Source organism: Neophocaena asiaeorientalis, unplaced genomic scaffold (assembly GCF_003031525.2).
Source record: "Neophocaena asiaeorientalis asiaeorientalis breed wild unplaced genomic scaffold, Neophocaena_asiaeorientalis_V1.1 scaffold762, whole genome shotgun sequence".
In the NCBI taxonomy this organism is placed as follows: domain Eukaryota; kingdom Metazoa; phylum Chordata; class Mammalia; order Artiodactyla; family Phocoenidae; genus Neophocaena; species Neophocaena asiaeorientalis.
Window position 1 is genome coordinate 108,164 of NW_020175828.1, and position 14,916 is coordinate 123,079.

The 14,916-nt window shown below is 46.2% G+C and overlaps 1 protein-coding gene across 1 annotated transcript in view; it reads left to right on the forward strand.

The window, feature by feature from the left end:
* NELFA (negative elongation factor complex member A) overlaps positions 1-14,916 on the forward strand; it is a 23,110-nt gene that overhangs the window by 455 nt on the left and 7,739 nt on the right. The gene's annotated exons all lie outside the window — the stretch shown is intronic.

Sequence of the window (14,916 nt, forward strand, 5' to 3'; positions counted from 1 at the left end):
TGCACCTGTCGGAGCCGCGGGCGAGGTGCCCGGACGGGGGGAGGGGGTGTCGGGCTGTCGGGGGCCCGCCTCGGGCTCAGCGCCCACCTCGGTTTTCTTGCTTTCACCTGTCGGGGTACCCACCCGGTTCGGTCACCCTGCGCACTGGGTTCTTGCCACACGCTCGTGTTCTTGCATCGTTCTCATCAGTGGGTCTGTCCGACTTGTTCTCTGCTTGTTTTCCTTAACGGTAAATTGTGTCGCTTTGTGCGCAAAGTAAGTAGTTTTTCAAAATGTTGAGGCGCCGTAGTTGTTTAAACGTTCCCCAACTACTGTCGCAGTGACTGCCCCGTTATTGTAGTTGATAGTTGGTTTTTTTTATATATAACGTGTACAAGAAAAACAGAATAAAGTTGTGTCCAGAGACCTCCCCCACCTGTTCCGGATCACAACCCTTGCCCTCTCCCCTCGCTCACTTTGGGAGGTGATCACTTCTCTGCCATTCCTTGTGATTTATCAGTTGTATAGGCGTTTTTCAGCAGTACAGTTTGGTTTTGCCTGGCTTGAACTTAATGTTACGGTATCATATCGTGTGTTTCGCGTGAGTGATGTGGGTGTGTCTGTCTTCTTCGTGTTGACACCTTGACACATTCATCCAACCTGCGGCCCCGCTGTGGTTTAATTTTCACTGCTGACTAGTGTCCCATTCTCTGAGTATGCCTGTGGTTGGGCATCTTTTCATGTGCTCATTATTTGATGTCCTTTTTTGTTAATTGTTCAAGAAAAAATTTTCCCCCGATGTATTTTTTTCATTGCTTTGTAGGAGTTCTATTTATTATTATTTTTTAAACATTTATTTATTGCTGCACTGCACGGCTTGCAGGATCTTAGTTCCCGGACCAGGGATTGAACCCTAGCAGTGGAAACGTGGAGTCCTAACCACTGGACCGCCAGGGAATTCCCGCTTTGTACGAGTTTTTTAAAGAATAAATTTTGAATAGCAGCCTTTTTTCGGATGTGTATGTTGCAGATTTCTTCCAGTTGTGTCTTGATTTAGCTTTCTCCATGGAGCCTTCAGAGTCACAGAAGCTCTTAGCTGTATCTAAGCAGGTGTACTCTTAGGATATGCTTCCCTGCTGGGGGGCCGAGGGTGGGAACTCCCTGTTGTCTTGTCAGAGATGTCCAGTTTTGCCTTCCGCCTATACAGAGCCTTTCTCCTGTGCAGAGTCCTCCAAGAACCTGGCCTGGGGTGGGTGGAAGTTTGTCTCCCGCATAACCTGTTTATTAACCAGACTTGTCCTGAGTTCATGGCCAAAACTTTAAATAAGAAAAAGCCATTTTTGGCCGAAGCCGTGTTGGGATCGAAGCCTGGCCACAATGCTTGCCCTTGAACAGGTCTCAGTAATTAAGGATCTTAAGGGAAGTGAGAGAATGCAGGAACAAAGGAAAAGCAGTTAAGAAATGGTAGTTCGGCGATAAAGCAGAGTCCTAGTTCTTCCTCCAGGGATGTAAGTAATAATCTGATACACATCTTCTGAGTTCTGCAAGAGCTAAGACCCCCACCCAGGCGGAGGGTGGAATGATGACCTTGAGCCATGTGACTTGCGTCAACCACCAAAGCCCCCTCATGAATATGCATGTACCCTTAGCTTGAAACTTCCTCACTTTTGGCGTCGGGAAAGATCCTGCTGTTCCCCTTACTGGCTGCGAGGAATACATCCTTCCTTCTTCTTGGCTTGGTGTGTCTTTTGACTCAACACTCATCAAGAGGTGAACCCGGTTTGGGGGTAACAATTGTAGTAGATGTGAACATGAATGAATACTGAATTTTATCAAATGTTCATAATGTCCATTGACATATAGTTGGCCACATTTACAGAATAGCATTGTGTTTTTTGTTTTTGTTTTTGTTTTTTGGCTGCCTTGGGTCTTCACTGATGGGCGGGCTTTCTCTAGTTGTGGCGAGCGGGGGCTACTCCTTGTTGCGGTGCGCGGGCTTCTCATTGCGGTGGCTTCTCTTGTTGCGGAGCACGGGCTCTAGGCACGCGGGCTTCAGTAGTTGTGGCACGTGGGCTCAGTAGTTGTGGCTCGCGGGCTCTAGAGCACAGGCGCAGTAGTTGTGGCGCACGGGCTTAGGTGCTCCGCGGCACATGGGATCTTCCCAGACCAAGGATGGAGCCCGTGTCCTCTGCATTGGCAGGTGGATTCTTAACCACTGCGCCACCAGGGAGGTCCCAGAATAGCATTAGCTGTTAACCAACCTGGCATATCCCTAACTTGGTCGTTTTATATGTAGGATTTTATTGTTCTGGTATTTTGTGTAGGAATCTTGTATCTGTGATCATGGGTGAGATTAACCTCTAATTTTACTTTCCCAGACTGTCTTTGTCAGATATTGGTGTTGAAGTTATGCTACCCTTATAAAAGGAGTGGTAATGTATCTTCTATTTTCTCTTCTTTGGAAAGTTTGTCTAACAATGGAATTATTTCTTTCTAAATGTTTGGTAGAACTTAGTGATAAAGCCATCTGGGGGCCTGGATTTTCTTTGTGGGAACATATTTTAGTGTTGATGCTTGGTTTTATGTTCTTCGTAAGTAAAATTTTCTGGATATTATATATTTTCTAGTGATTTGGCAGTTCCTATTAAAACTTCAAATGTATTAGCATAAAGCAGATAATAACATTCTCTTATCTTTTTTTTTTTTTTTTTTTTTTGCGGTACGCGGGCCTCTCACTGTTGTGGCCTCTCCCGTTGCGGAGCACAGGCTCCGGACGCACAGGCCCAGCGGCCATGGCTCACGGGCCCAGCCGCTCCGCGGCATGTGGGATCCTCCCGGACCGGGACACGAACCCGTGTCCCCTGCATCGGCAGGCGGACTCTCAACCACTGCGCCGCCAGGGAAGCCCCTCTTATCATTTTAAAAAAAATGTTTATTTTGGCTGTGCTGGGTCTTCGTTGCAGCTTGCGGACTCTTAGTTGCGGCATGCATGTGGGATCTAGTTCCTTGACCAGGGATTGAACCTGGGCCCCCTGCACTGGGAGTGCAGAGTCTTACCCACTGGACCACCAGGGAGGTCCCACAGGTTATTTTATTTATTTATTCGGTTGCACTGGGAGTTAAGTTGCAGCATTCGGGCTCCTTAGTTGTGGCATGTGAACTCTTAGTTACGGCATGCATGTGGGATCTAGTTCCCTGACCAGGGACCGAACCCAGGGTTCGAACCCTGACCAGGGATCAAACCCAGGCCCCCTGCATTGGGAGCACGGAGTCTTATCCACTGCGCCACCAGTGAAGTCCTGGTTATTTTCTAATCACTGCGTCCTACGAGTTTTGTTAGTGTTTTCATTACCAAGTCACAATATTTTGTAATTTCTATGATGATTTCCTCACTGACCCTTTTGTAATTTAGAAATGTTTCTTAATCTCCATACATTGGAGGGAGGGAGGTTTTAGTTATGTTTTTACGAGTGATTTCTGGCTGGATTGAGTGCTTGTCAGCGAATATAGTCTATATTATTTCAGTCATTTGAAATTTAAGATTTGCTTAATGGCAAAATATATGGTCAGTTTTTGTAAACATTGCCAGTGAGTTTCAGAAGCATTTTTATGATCGAGTTTTGTGATCCATTGCCCAGTATATGTTCATTCGGTCAAATTTGTTTAATCGCGTTGTACAGGTCTACTGTATTCTTACTGATTTAAAAAAATTTATCAGTTAATGAGGGGGTGTGTTTATCTCTGTTGTGGTTATGGATTTGTCTAGTCCTTATAGTTTTATCAACTTTTGCTTTCTACATTCTGAGGTTCTGTTATCAGGTGCACACAAGTTTGGAATTGTTACTGTTGCTTTGTGAACTGAACCATGGATCTTTATATAGCGGTCTCTATAGTTGGTAATGTTCTGTCTACTTTTGTCCAGCATTGATATAGGTATACCAGCTTTCTTTCATTGATTTTTTAAAATACATAGTTTGTTCTTGGATTCTGTCTGCATTACAAGAAATTATAATGAAGAACTTGCTTAGCTAGGTTGAAAATGAACTAGGCCATTCTGGATAATTTAGTTTCCTGAAAGGCATTTTTAGTATATATTCAGTGTTAAACAACAAAACAAAACAAACTTTCCAAAACATCCCAATTCACTTAGCTATTTTAATTATCTTTCTTTAGGGTCTGATACCTTAGGGGATAACATTCTGAAGATTAAGCTTTTTTACCTGGGACCATAGATACAGGGGGACTAGATGGCTGGGCTGTGTGTGTTCTGCGCTGCATTAGCCAGGGGTCTCCAGAGAAACAGAACAAACAGGATGCGTGTGTACCTTATGTATACCTATATATAACATATGGGAGGGAGCGGGGAGAGTTGCTGGTTTTTATTGAAAGGAATTGGCTCACAAAAGCCTCCTGAGAAGTCCCGGGAGCTGCAGCCAGAAAGTGTGAGACCCAGGAGAGCTAAAGTGTAGTTCCAGTCTAAAAAGCCAGCAGGTCAGAGACCCAAGAAGAGCCAGTATTTCATCCAAGTCCCAAGACTGGAAAAGACCGAAGTCTCAGTTCAACAGCCAGGCAGAAGGAGTTCCGTCTTACTCAGCCTGTTGGTTCTGTTCAGGTCTTCAATTGATTGAATGAGGGACATCCACATTAGGGAGGGCAGTCTGCAATCCAGATATTAATCTCATCCAGAAACACCCTCATAGACACACCAAGAATAACTTTTGACCCCTTGGCCGGGACATATAAAAGTAAACATCGTACACAGCGTCTGCTACAACTGGAGTTTCTTAATGAAATCTCGAAACCAGTTCACTTGTTTTGTGATTTATCTATTTCTCTTAAAAGCTAAGTCAGCAACAGTTCTTAACTAATAGGAGGGAAGAGGAAAAGAGATTTTAATGGTCCAGTATTTTAGTTTATTCAGTGAGGGGTACAGAAGTGATTTAGGGCCCCTGCTCTCAAAGAATTTAGAATTTGGTCCAGGAAGTAAGAATGATGTCAGGAGGCAATGTACATGAGGTGTTTTGCTAACTACAGAGTGTCGTAAAATGTAAATACTGACTTCATAATGTTTTAGCTATATTTGAAAGGGCTTTGAGGAACCTGTAAATGCTGCTGCTGATAAAACCAGTGACCCCTCTTGTCCAAGTCCTTAGCATTGCCAGCAAAGGAAGTTTTAGGGAGAGTTTTAGGGCTGCCTGAGGTAACTCTTTAATATGTAAAATTATCCAACTCGTGAGACTGCTGTGGGAAGCCTGGGGATTCCAGTGATCAGTGACTGGGATAGCTACGTATTTATCACCTGGGGTAACAGATCAGGCCAGCTGCCAAGTGAATAAGAAACAGTGTTTCCCCAAGGACATGTCACAGTTGTGAATTGTCACAGCATGCCCTTTAATCACTATGGCTGCCTTATTCACTGAGAAACTCTGTTGTCTAAAAATCACAGACTTGGGCTTCCCTGGTGGCGCAATGGTTAAGAATCCGCCTGCCAACGCAGGCGACACAGGTTCGAGCCCTGGTCCAGGAAGATCCCACATGCTGCGGAGCAGTTGGGCCCGTGTGCCACAACTACTGAGCCCACGTGCCACAACTACTGAAGCCCATGCGCCTGGAGCCTGTGCTCCGCAACAAGAGAAGCCACCCCTCACCACAACTAGAGAAAGCCCGCGCACAGCAACAAAGACCCAACGCAGCCAAAAATAAATAAATTTTTTAAAAAATGAAAATCACAGACTCTCGGAAACTGCTGTTTAAAGTCATATCAGTAATAGTGAAACATCCCACTTGTGCTTGGAGGATCTAAGACACTTTGACACAAAGAAGCAGCCTCAGTTTCCAGCCCAGGTGCAGAGGCTCGGATAAGGGGTGTGTGAGCATGACACCCACGGCTCTCACTGTTGTTGTTTCTTTTTTTTTTTTTTTTTTTTTTTTTTTTTTTTTTTTTTTTTTTTTTTTTTTTTTACTGTTGTTGTTTCTAAGGAAACTGGACCCAGGTCCACCTGACAGTTCTGACACTGACCTTTTACACACAGACTCACCACTTCATTGGAATTTTACCTAAACTCCACTGTCCCCCAGAGTCAAGTACCTCAGTCATTTCCTTTCTGTGGTCGGGTGCCCATAGTGCCTCTGGCGTGGGACTCCAGTGGTCCCAGCGAGTCAGTAACTTGATGTCAGGCCATAGGATTGCCCCTGAGGGCCTTGGGCCCATTGGCCCAGGACAGTGGCTTCACTCTGTAGTTCTGCAATTTCCTAGGATGTGTTTTGGTGAAAAAATTTTTTAAAATTTATCCTACAAAGTTTGTTGGGCTTCTTGAAATTGTGATTATCTTTCATCTGTTAATTCTTAACAATTTCCTCTATAGACCTTGCCTTGGTCCCAGTTTCTGTTCCCTTTCTCTCTGAATCTCCAGTCAGGTGTGTGGGAGACTTCCCTCTGTTTTCTGTGCAGCCTCTTTGGTATTTTCAAGCCGTTTTTTTCCCTGCCTGTTATGATCTGGGTAGCATCGGACTTATTCCGTCTCTTTCTTATTCTGTTGTTAAACTTATTTACTGATTTCCCTTCAAAGTCTCTTCTGTTTAGCTTCTCTGTTTTATTCCCACATCCTACTCCACTTTCCCCATAGGTGGCAACTTGCCCTCTTCTCTTCTGTTACGTGTTTTTTTGTGAGTGTTCTTTAAAAATGTGTATTGTTTTTAGGGACTTTTTTCATTTGAAGTATAATTGACGTAAACCCTGAAAGTGTACAGTGTGATGTGCGCACCTGTAAAGCCATTACAGTGAAGATAACATTCTCCTCCTGCCTCTTTGTAACCGTCCTGTCCCTCTCCCTGTGCTGAGTAATCACCGATCTCCTTTCTGTCTCCATAGCTCGGTTGGCATTTCCTGGAATGTTACATTAATAGTGCTGTTTTTGTCTGGCCCTCAGCATCCTTATCTTGAGTTCACGCTTGTGTTTTGTGTATTAGTAGCTCGTAACTCTTGCTGCCGAGTAGTGTCCCTCTGAATGGACATGTTTACATGTATGGACAGGTCCTTGTGTGGACTGTCGCCGCTTCTCTAGAGGAGACACCTGGGAGAGGACGGGCAGGTCCCCTGCTAGGAGACTGCTGAACTGCTTTCCAGGGTGCTTGTATCATTTCAGTATCCCCAGAGGAGTGTGAAGGTCATGGTGGGTTTTTTTTAATGCAAACACTCTAGTAGGTTTCAGTTTACGTTTCCATGGTGACTAAAGGTGGTGAGGCTTTCTGGTAAAGTGTTTGCTCAAATTGGGGTGGGGGGATGCATGTATTTTTAATTGATATAAATTCTGTTGTCTTACATATCTCAGTTTTTGTAAACAAAATGTGTTTTTAATATCCACTTGTGTTGCGTTCATCTAACCCTAGGGTTGGCAAACTGAGGCCTGTGACTTGTTTTCTGTACAGTCTGTAAACTAAGAATGTTTTGAGCATTATTAAAGGGTTAGTGAAAAAAGATGAGACAGAGCTGCGTAGCCCCCAGGGCCTGAAATAGTCAGTCTCTGGCCCTTTACAGAAAAGTGTGCCAACTCCTGACCTGCTCAGCTGCACCCTGACTGTTGCCACCCCCATGCACGCCGCCCTCCAGCACTGATAGCAGGCTGCCCGCAGCTCAGCCACAGCAGTCATGCTGTGACACAAAGCTCCTTACCCGTGGGTTGCTGTGAACATTTACTTGGAATCTATGCCCAGGAGTGGGATTGTTGGGTCATAGAAGGTATTTGCGTAAGTGGTGGCATTGAGGTGCCCGCACTGCGGGCACCTGTGCCATCTCCCTCACCCCCCAGCACTTGGCCTTGTCCACTTTTCTGCTTTTGCAAATCAGTGGTTGGAAAGTGCTGCGGTGTGTTCATTTGGGTTTTTTTCCAGTTCATTTGAGGTATCTGTGGCTGCGTTTGCTGCCGTCTCAGATTTCCTCTTTGTACGTTGCCCATTAATAACCCCTGCCTGTGTTTTATTGGGGTTGCTATCCTCTTGTTGATTTGCGGGGCCTCTTTGTATATTTTAATGTTGAACACTGCTGGTTTTGAACATTACAGAGCCATCTGCCTGCTAGACTTCCCATTTGCTCATCACCTTTCCTTTAAGGCACAGTAGTATGTTTTTGGCTCATGGTTTGTGTTTTGAAGTTTTGTTTAAGAAGTCATTAAATGTGCTGCTTTTGTTTCTCCTCACTTTGTAGCTCTCCTGTTCAGAGATCCACCTCTAATGCCTCAGTACTACCTACACCTCATTTGTGTGGTTGGATGGGGAGAAGGTGTTATTTTTCTCTGTTCTGAGCCCAGGGTTCCCAGCCATGCGTTGAAATGCAAGCCAACTCTCCTTTTCTTGTGGATTTGTGGTGCCATGTGTGTCTGTGTGTGTGATGTTCCAGCAGCCCACGCCAGTCTGCCCTCTTGGCAAGAACTGGAAGCCCCTCACTTACTCTGCATCTGTCTCCCCCCAGAGACCCATAAAAGCTTATTACTAGGAGAGTGCGAAAGGCAGGATTCTCACTGAGGATTTTATTGAATCTAAAGGCTCAGGCTCCCATAGCAAAAATACCATAAACTTGGTGATTTACATAATAGACATTTATTTTCTTACAATTTTGGATGATGGAAAGAAAGCCCACGATGAACTGTTCGTCTGAGCTGGCTGACTCAGTTTCTTGTGAGGGCCCTCTTCCTGGCTTGCAGATGGCAGCCTTCCGGCTGTGTGCTCAGCCGTGGCAGGAGAGAGCGAGCCCTGCCCTGGGGGCTCTGTTATAAGGACACTAATCCCATTCATCAAGGCCCAGCCCTCACACCTAGTCACCTCCCAAAGATTAGGGTTTCAGCATGTGAACTTGAGGGGGGACACAAACATTCAGCTCACAACAGTGGTCTTTTTTGTCTTTAACCTCCCCTTTTTTTCTCCTCAAACGTTTTTGTAAAATCTTGTCCAGTTGCCTCATGGTAGTTATATTAGTTTGCAGTAAAGTACCATAGAGTAGATGTCTTTGAACAACGAAGTGTGTTATCTCACAGCTCTGAGTGGCCAGGAGTCAAATCCATGCCTCTCTCCGAACTTCTCGTGGCCTCAGGTGTTCTTTGGCTGGTAGGGGCATTGCTCTGGTCCCGTGACCGGCTTCTCCACAGGAGCCTTCATGTCATCTTCCCTCTGTGTGTGTTCATCTCTGTCCAGATACCCCCTTTTTATAAGGATGCTAGTTGTGTTGGATTACGACCCATTTGAATGACCTCATTTTAACTCGATGACCTCCATAAAGGCCCTGTCTCCAAATAAGGTCAGATTCTGAGGTCCTGGGGTAAGGACTCCAACAAATCTTGAAGGGGCACAGTTCAACCTATAGCAGTAGGTTTTTGTGAACACAAGTGAGTCCTCAGTTTCTTTAGTGCTCACCTGTGAGCTTTTTGAGACCAGGTCCTGTGTCTTGTGTGTCTCTGTATCCCTAATACCCCACTTTGCCAGGCCCTTAGTGGAGGGGGCCCCCGTGTCTGTAGGATGGATGAGTTATAGAGATTCACACTAATTGCAAATCCGTCTTGGTGATGCTTCCATACCAGTGCCCACGCTGTAGCTGCATTCTTTTTCCTGCCTCACAGGACCTACTTTATCTACTTGGTCTCCCGTCCCGTTGGTGGACATGCAGCTGTTTCCTGTCTTTTGCTGCAGTGAATCCTCTCAGGTGTGCCAGGTAACTAGAGGATACATTCTTCTTCTTCTTTTTTTTTGTAGTTTTTATTTATTTTTATTGAAATATATTAATAATTGACTTAACGGTGTTGTGTTTCAGGGGTACAGCAAAGTGATTCAGTTACACATACACGCATACACGCATACATACATATTCTTTTTCAGATTCTTTTCCCTTATAGGGTATTACAAAATATTGAGTGTAGTTTCCTGTGCTATACAGTAGGTCCTTGTTGGTTATCTCTTTTATATATAGTAGTGTGTATATTTTAATCCCAAACTCCTAATTTATTTCTCCCTCCCCTGCTTTGGTAACCATAAGTTTGTTTTCTATGTCTGTGGGTCTGTTTCTGTTTTGTGTGTAAGTTCATTTGTATCATTTTTCTTAGATTTCACAAATAAATAATCATACAATATTTGTCTTTTTTTGACTTCACTTAGTATGATAATCTCTGGGTCCATCCATGGCATTATTTCATTGTTTTTATGTCTGAGTAATGTTCCATTGTATATATGTACCGCATCTTCTTTATCCATTCCTCTGTTGATGGACACTTAGGTTGCTTCCGTGTCCTGGCTGTTGTAAGTAGTGCTGCGGTGAACACTGGGGTGTGTGTACCTTTTAGAGTTAGAGTTTTCGCCTTATATATGCCCAGGAGTGGGATTGTAGGATCATACGGTAGCTCTATTTTTAGTTTTTTGTAGAACCTCCATACTGTTCTCCATAGGGGCTGCACCAGTTTACATCCCCACCAACAGTGTAGGAGAGGGGTCCCTTTTCTCCACAGCCTCTCCAGCATTTATTACTTGTAGACTTTTTGATGATGGCCGTTCTGACCGGCGTGAGGTGGTACCTCATTGTACTTCTGATTTGCATTTCTCTAATAATTACCGATGTTGAGCATCTTTTCATGTGCCTTTGGGCCGTTTGTATGTCTTCTTTGAAGAAATGTCTATTTAGATCTTCTACCTATTTTTTGATTTGGTTTTTTTTATATTGAGTTTTATGAGCTGTTTGTATATTTTGGAGATTAATCCCTTGTTGGTTGCATCATTTACAAATATTTTCTCCATTTTGTAGGTTGTCTTTTTGTTCATGGTTCCTTTATTTTTGTTTTTGTTCCCATTACTCTAGGAGATGGATCCAAAAATATATTGCTGTGATTTATGTCAAAAAGTGTTCTGCCTGTGTTTTCCTCTAAGAGTTTTATAGTATCGGGTCTTGAATTTAGATCTCTAATCCAGAGGATAAATTCTAGGAGGTGCTAATTGCTCAGGCAAAAAGCACATACGTCATAAATTGTGATGAGTATCACTAAAATAAAGTTAGTAGAGGGAATTCCCTGGCGGTCCAGTGGTTAGGACTCCATGCTTTCACTGCCGAGGGCGTGGGTTCGATCCTTGGTCGGGGAACTAAGATCCTGCAAGCTGCGCCGTGCGGCCAAAAATTTAAAAGAATAAATAAACTTAGTAGAGGTTATGCCCATTGAAGTTCTTGTCAGTGTGTGGTCGCCTGCTCCCTGGGAGGTGTTCTCGCTCCTGCCAGACGCTGTTCCGAGTGCTGAATCCCCAGATGTCTGCGAGCCACTGCTGCTAACGCACCGCCAGGCTGTCCTGGGAGTGCTGACAGATTCGGGGTTTGGCCTGAGATGGTTGGACTCTGGAGCGTGTGCCACAGAGCCCTTCGCCATCATGCCCGTCCTCCCAGGCGGGCCAGCAGGGGCCACCCCGCTCCGCCCTGCCCATCCCTGAAGTGGGAATTGTATCTCCTCCTACGTTTATTTTGCATTTCTCTTATGTTGAATGAGGCTGAGCATCCTTGGCATTTTTTAAAGTTTTAAATCATTTTTCTAGTGGTAAACTTAAAAAATTGACATGTAAGATCAATCTCTATATATGTGTGTTTGTTCTTTATATATATAGACATCTATAAAATATACACACTCATATATATGTGTGCATTTTTTTTTAATTGCCTGTGATAGGAGTTGCAAAGTATTTTTTTCACCCAGTTTGCCATTTCTCTTGATTTAATTCAGGGAATTTGGAGCTTTTTGGTGGTTTTCCATGGGAAAAATACTTAAGTAGTAAAATTCAAATTCATGTCTTTTATGGCTCCTTGGTTTAGAATCATAACTACAGAGGGCTTCTTCCTTAGCAGTCATACAAAAGAAAGACTTCTATGGTTTCTCCTTGTGCTTTTACAGTCTCATTTCTCAAATTGAAATCTGATCCATTTGAAGTTTATCTGGGAATAAAGTGAGAAGTAAGGAACGTATTTAATCAGGTGGCATTTGTAATTTTAATGTCTGGTAAAATCGATCTTCCTCTTGTTACCTTAAAAAATTTTTTTTTTCTTATTTTTGTTTATTGCTTTTCTCATAGGAAGTTTAGAATCAGATTGTCCAGTTCTGTGAAGAAAATATTTCTGCAACTTGAGTGGGATCACCCTAGACTTACAGATTACTGAGGGAAAGTGTCTGTCTTTATGGTATTGAAAGCACCATACACCTTGTCATCCATTCAAGCACTTTGGGGGGCTCCTTGTCATTGTAATGCATTCTTAGAGATTTAGTGACGTCTTCAGTCTATTTTGAGGTATGGTCTTTTTATTGATTTTGTTACCTCTTGTTGTCTTGCTGTGTCTTGAGCTCATTTCTCTGCTTTATGTCCTTAGTTTAGAGAGTTTAAAAAGTCATGGCGCTCTACCTGGTCATAAGCGTTGTGTGCTCAGTAGAAGCGTGTCTAGCGGTTATTGGTGTTTTCTGTCCTGTCCTCTTTCCATTTGACTCTCGGTTCCTTGTCTGCTGGTTCCTCCACTATTGTGACTCCTCTGAACTGAAGCACATGCTTCCTGGCCTAGCTTTTACAGGAGCTCCGTGTCAGGGAGGGCCAGAGCCGTGTTCCAGGTGACAAGGACCGTCCCTTGGTCACAGGCCTGCCCTTGCCGGCCCACTGCCAGGCTGCCCCCTCCAGAGACAGCTCAGCTGTGCTTCCTGGGCACCCGGACTTCTGACATCTGGGAACATGGTGCCCAACCAGGGCCAGGGACACTCCCGCCTCCAGGCAGGAGCCCAGGTGCGACGCCAACTTGGGAGACGTCTGCAGCTTGCCTTATGGCCCCCTGTTTTTTTCCTCATACAGTTTATCAAACTGAGATATTCGCATAGGATTCATTCTTTTAAAGTGTACAAATCCGTGGTTATGGTACATCACGGTGCATCAGATTTCAGGTCATTGCCACTACCTGACACCAGAACGTTTTCGTCTCTCTGAGAAGGAAACCCCTAGCTCACTGGCAGTCACTCCCTGTCCCCACCCCAGCCCCAGGACCACCGTCCCACCCCCCGGGCCTGTGGGTGACCTGTCCTGGACGTTTCACACGCACAGAGCCATCCGGCGTGTGCTCTCTCAGGTCTGGCTGCTTTCACAGAGCTTCATGTTTCACGGTTCACCACATCGTCACGTCGTGTGTCTTTTTATTGCCAAATAATGTTTCTTTGTATAGATAAACCCCATTTTGGTCATCCATTCATCAGATGATGGCCTTGGAGTTGCTTCCACTTTGGGGTTGTTACAAATACAGCCAGCCATTCTCGTGTGAGTTTTTGGGTAGACGTACGTTTTCAGTTCTTTTGGGTCTGTACCTGGGAGTGGAGTTGTTAGCTCACGTGGTTATCTGTCATTTTTCTTTTAAATTTGGCCGCGCGGCCTTGTGGATCTCAGTTCCCTGGCCAGGGGTTGAACCCGTGCCTCAGCTGTGCAAGCACAGAGTCCTTACCACTAGGCCACCAGGGAGCTGCCCGTTTGTCTTTCTGGGGAAGCGCCAGCTGGTTTCTCTAATGGCCGCACCATCTTACAGCCTGCGCCCTGCCCCAGGCAGCGTCAGAGGGCTGCAGGTCCCCTGCCCCTTGGCCCTCTCTGCAGTTCTGGGCTCGGACGTGGGAGGTAGCTCCTCCTGCTGGGCCACCTCAGTTCCATTTGCAGGCTCCCCCCTCCCCATCACCTGGGCGTCCCCTCACGCGCAGTGTGTGTGTGTCTCTCGTTCCTAATGCTTTGGGGTGACTGCTGAGGGCGCAGCCTGCCATCTGTGTGGAGCTACTTAGTTTGGGACTTAGGTATGAGGGGGGGCTTCTTTGTTTTTTATATAACTTTAGTTTGCCAGGGACACGTTTTCACTCTTTAACTCATAGTAAGTGACAGATAAAATTGTTTTTCATTTCGTGCCTTTTGGTTTTGTTTTTGCGGTACACCGGCCTCTCACTGTTGGCCTTTTGTTTTTAATGTAGGAAAGAGTTGATAGCTCAGCTAAATACAAGGGGGGAAGGTGGTAGACGGGCTCATTCTTCTAAAACATCAAAAAAGCCCCCAGCACAAACGTTAAAAATAAATAAGCGTTTACCATTTTTGCCACACGTCAAAAGAACTTATTTCCATGTATTTCAAGAGACAGCCTTTTAGAGTTGGGTCAGCTGGCACCCGGCCCTGTGCTTGGCCAAGGGGAGGCACCCAGCCTCAGGCGGGAATGCCAGAGCCTTGACGCTTCGACCTCGGCTGCGCGTGGGCCTGGGGGGATGCGGGGCTCAGCCAGGCATTCCGTCTGGACCACCGCCGGAGGCGGGCCGGGGCTTCCGGGGCAGGTGAGGGGATCCTGATTCCTGAGGGTGGTGGGAAGCTGGGCATGAGGGTTCAGCCAGAGCCTGAGGGGATGGATGTATCAGCGCAGGCGAGGGGGAGCTGCCAGGTGAGGGGTGACAGGTGGACCAGGAGCTTGGGTGGGAGAGGGCAGGTGTGAGGGGGGCCGTGTTCAGGCTTGGGCCCGCGTCTGGGCCTTAAGCAGCGGTGACCGCGGGCTGCTGTGGCCACTTGAACCTGTGGGAGGAAGCGGCACCTCGAGTGCAGCAGACACGCCGGCCACGGCCTGTCCCCGGGAGCCAGGTCCTCTGGGGGGGACCGGCCTCCTGCGGGCTCTCCTCTGTCACGTGAGCCCGTCACATGGCCATGGGGCGTGCGGGGACTTGGCCCTGTTCTCCCAGCGGCCTTCCGTACCCAGTCCCTTCCCAGCCGCCGCAGGTGCCGAGCTGCGGCGTTGGCCTGCCCACCCCGGTGCTCCCCACACCCCAGACGCCCCAGTGGCAGGTTCCCCAGTAGGGGGCGGGAACGGCCCCCCCGTCCTGGGCGGCCCTTCTGTTTGCAGGGCCGCTGCACCGGGAGGCGGTGGGGAGGGGCGCGGGCAGC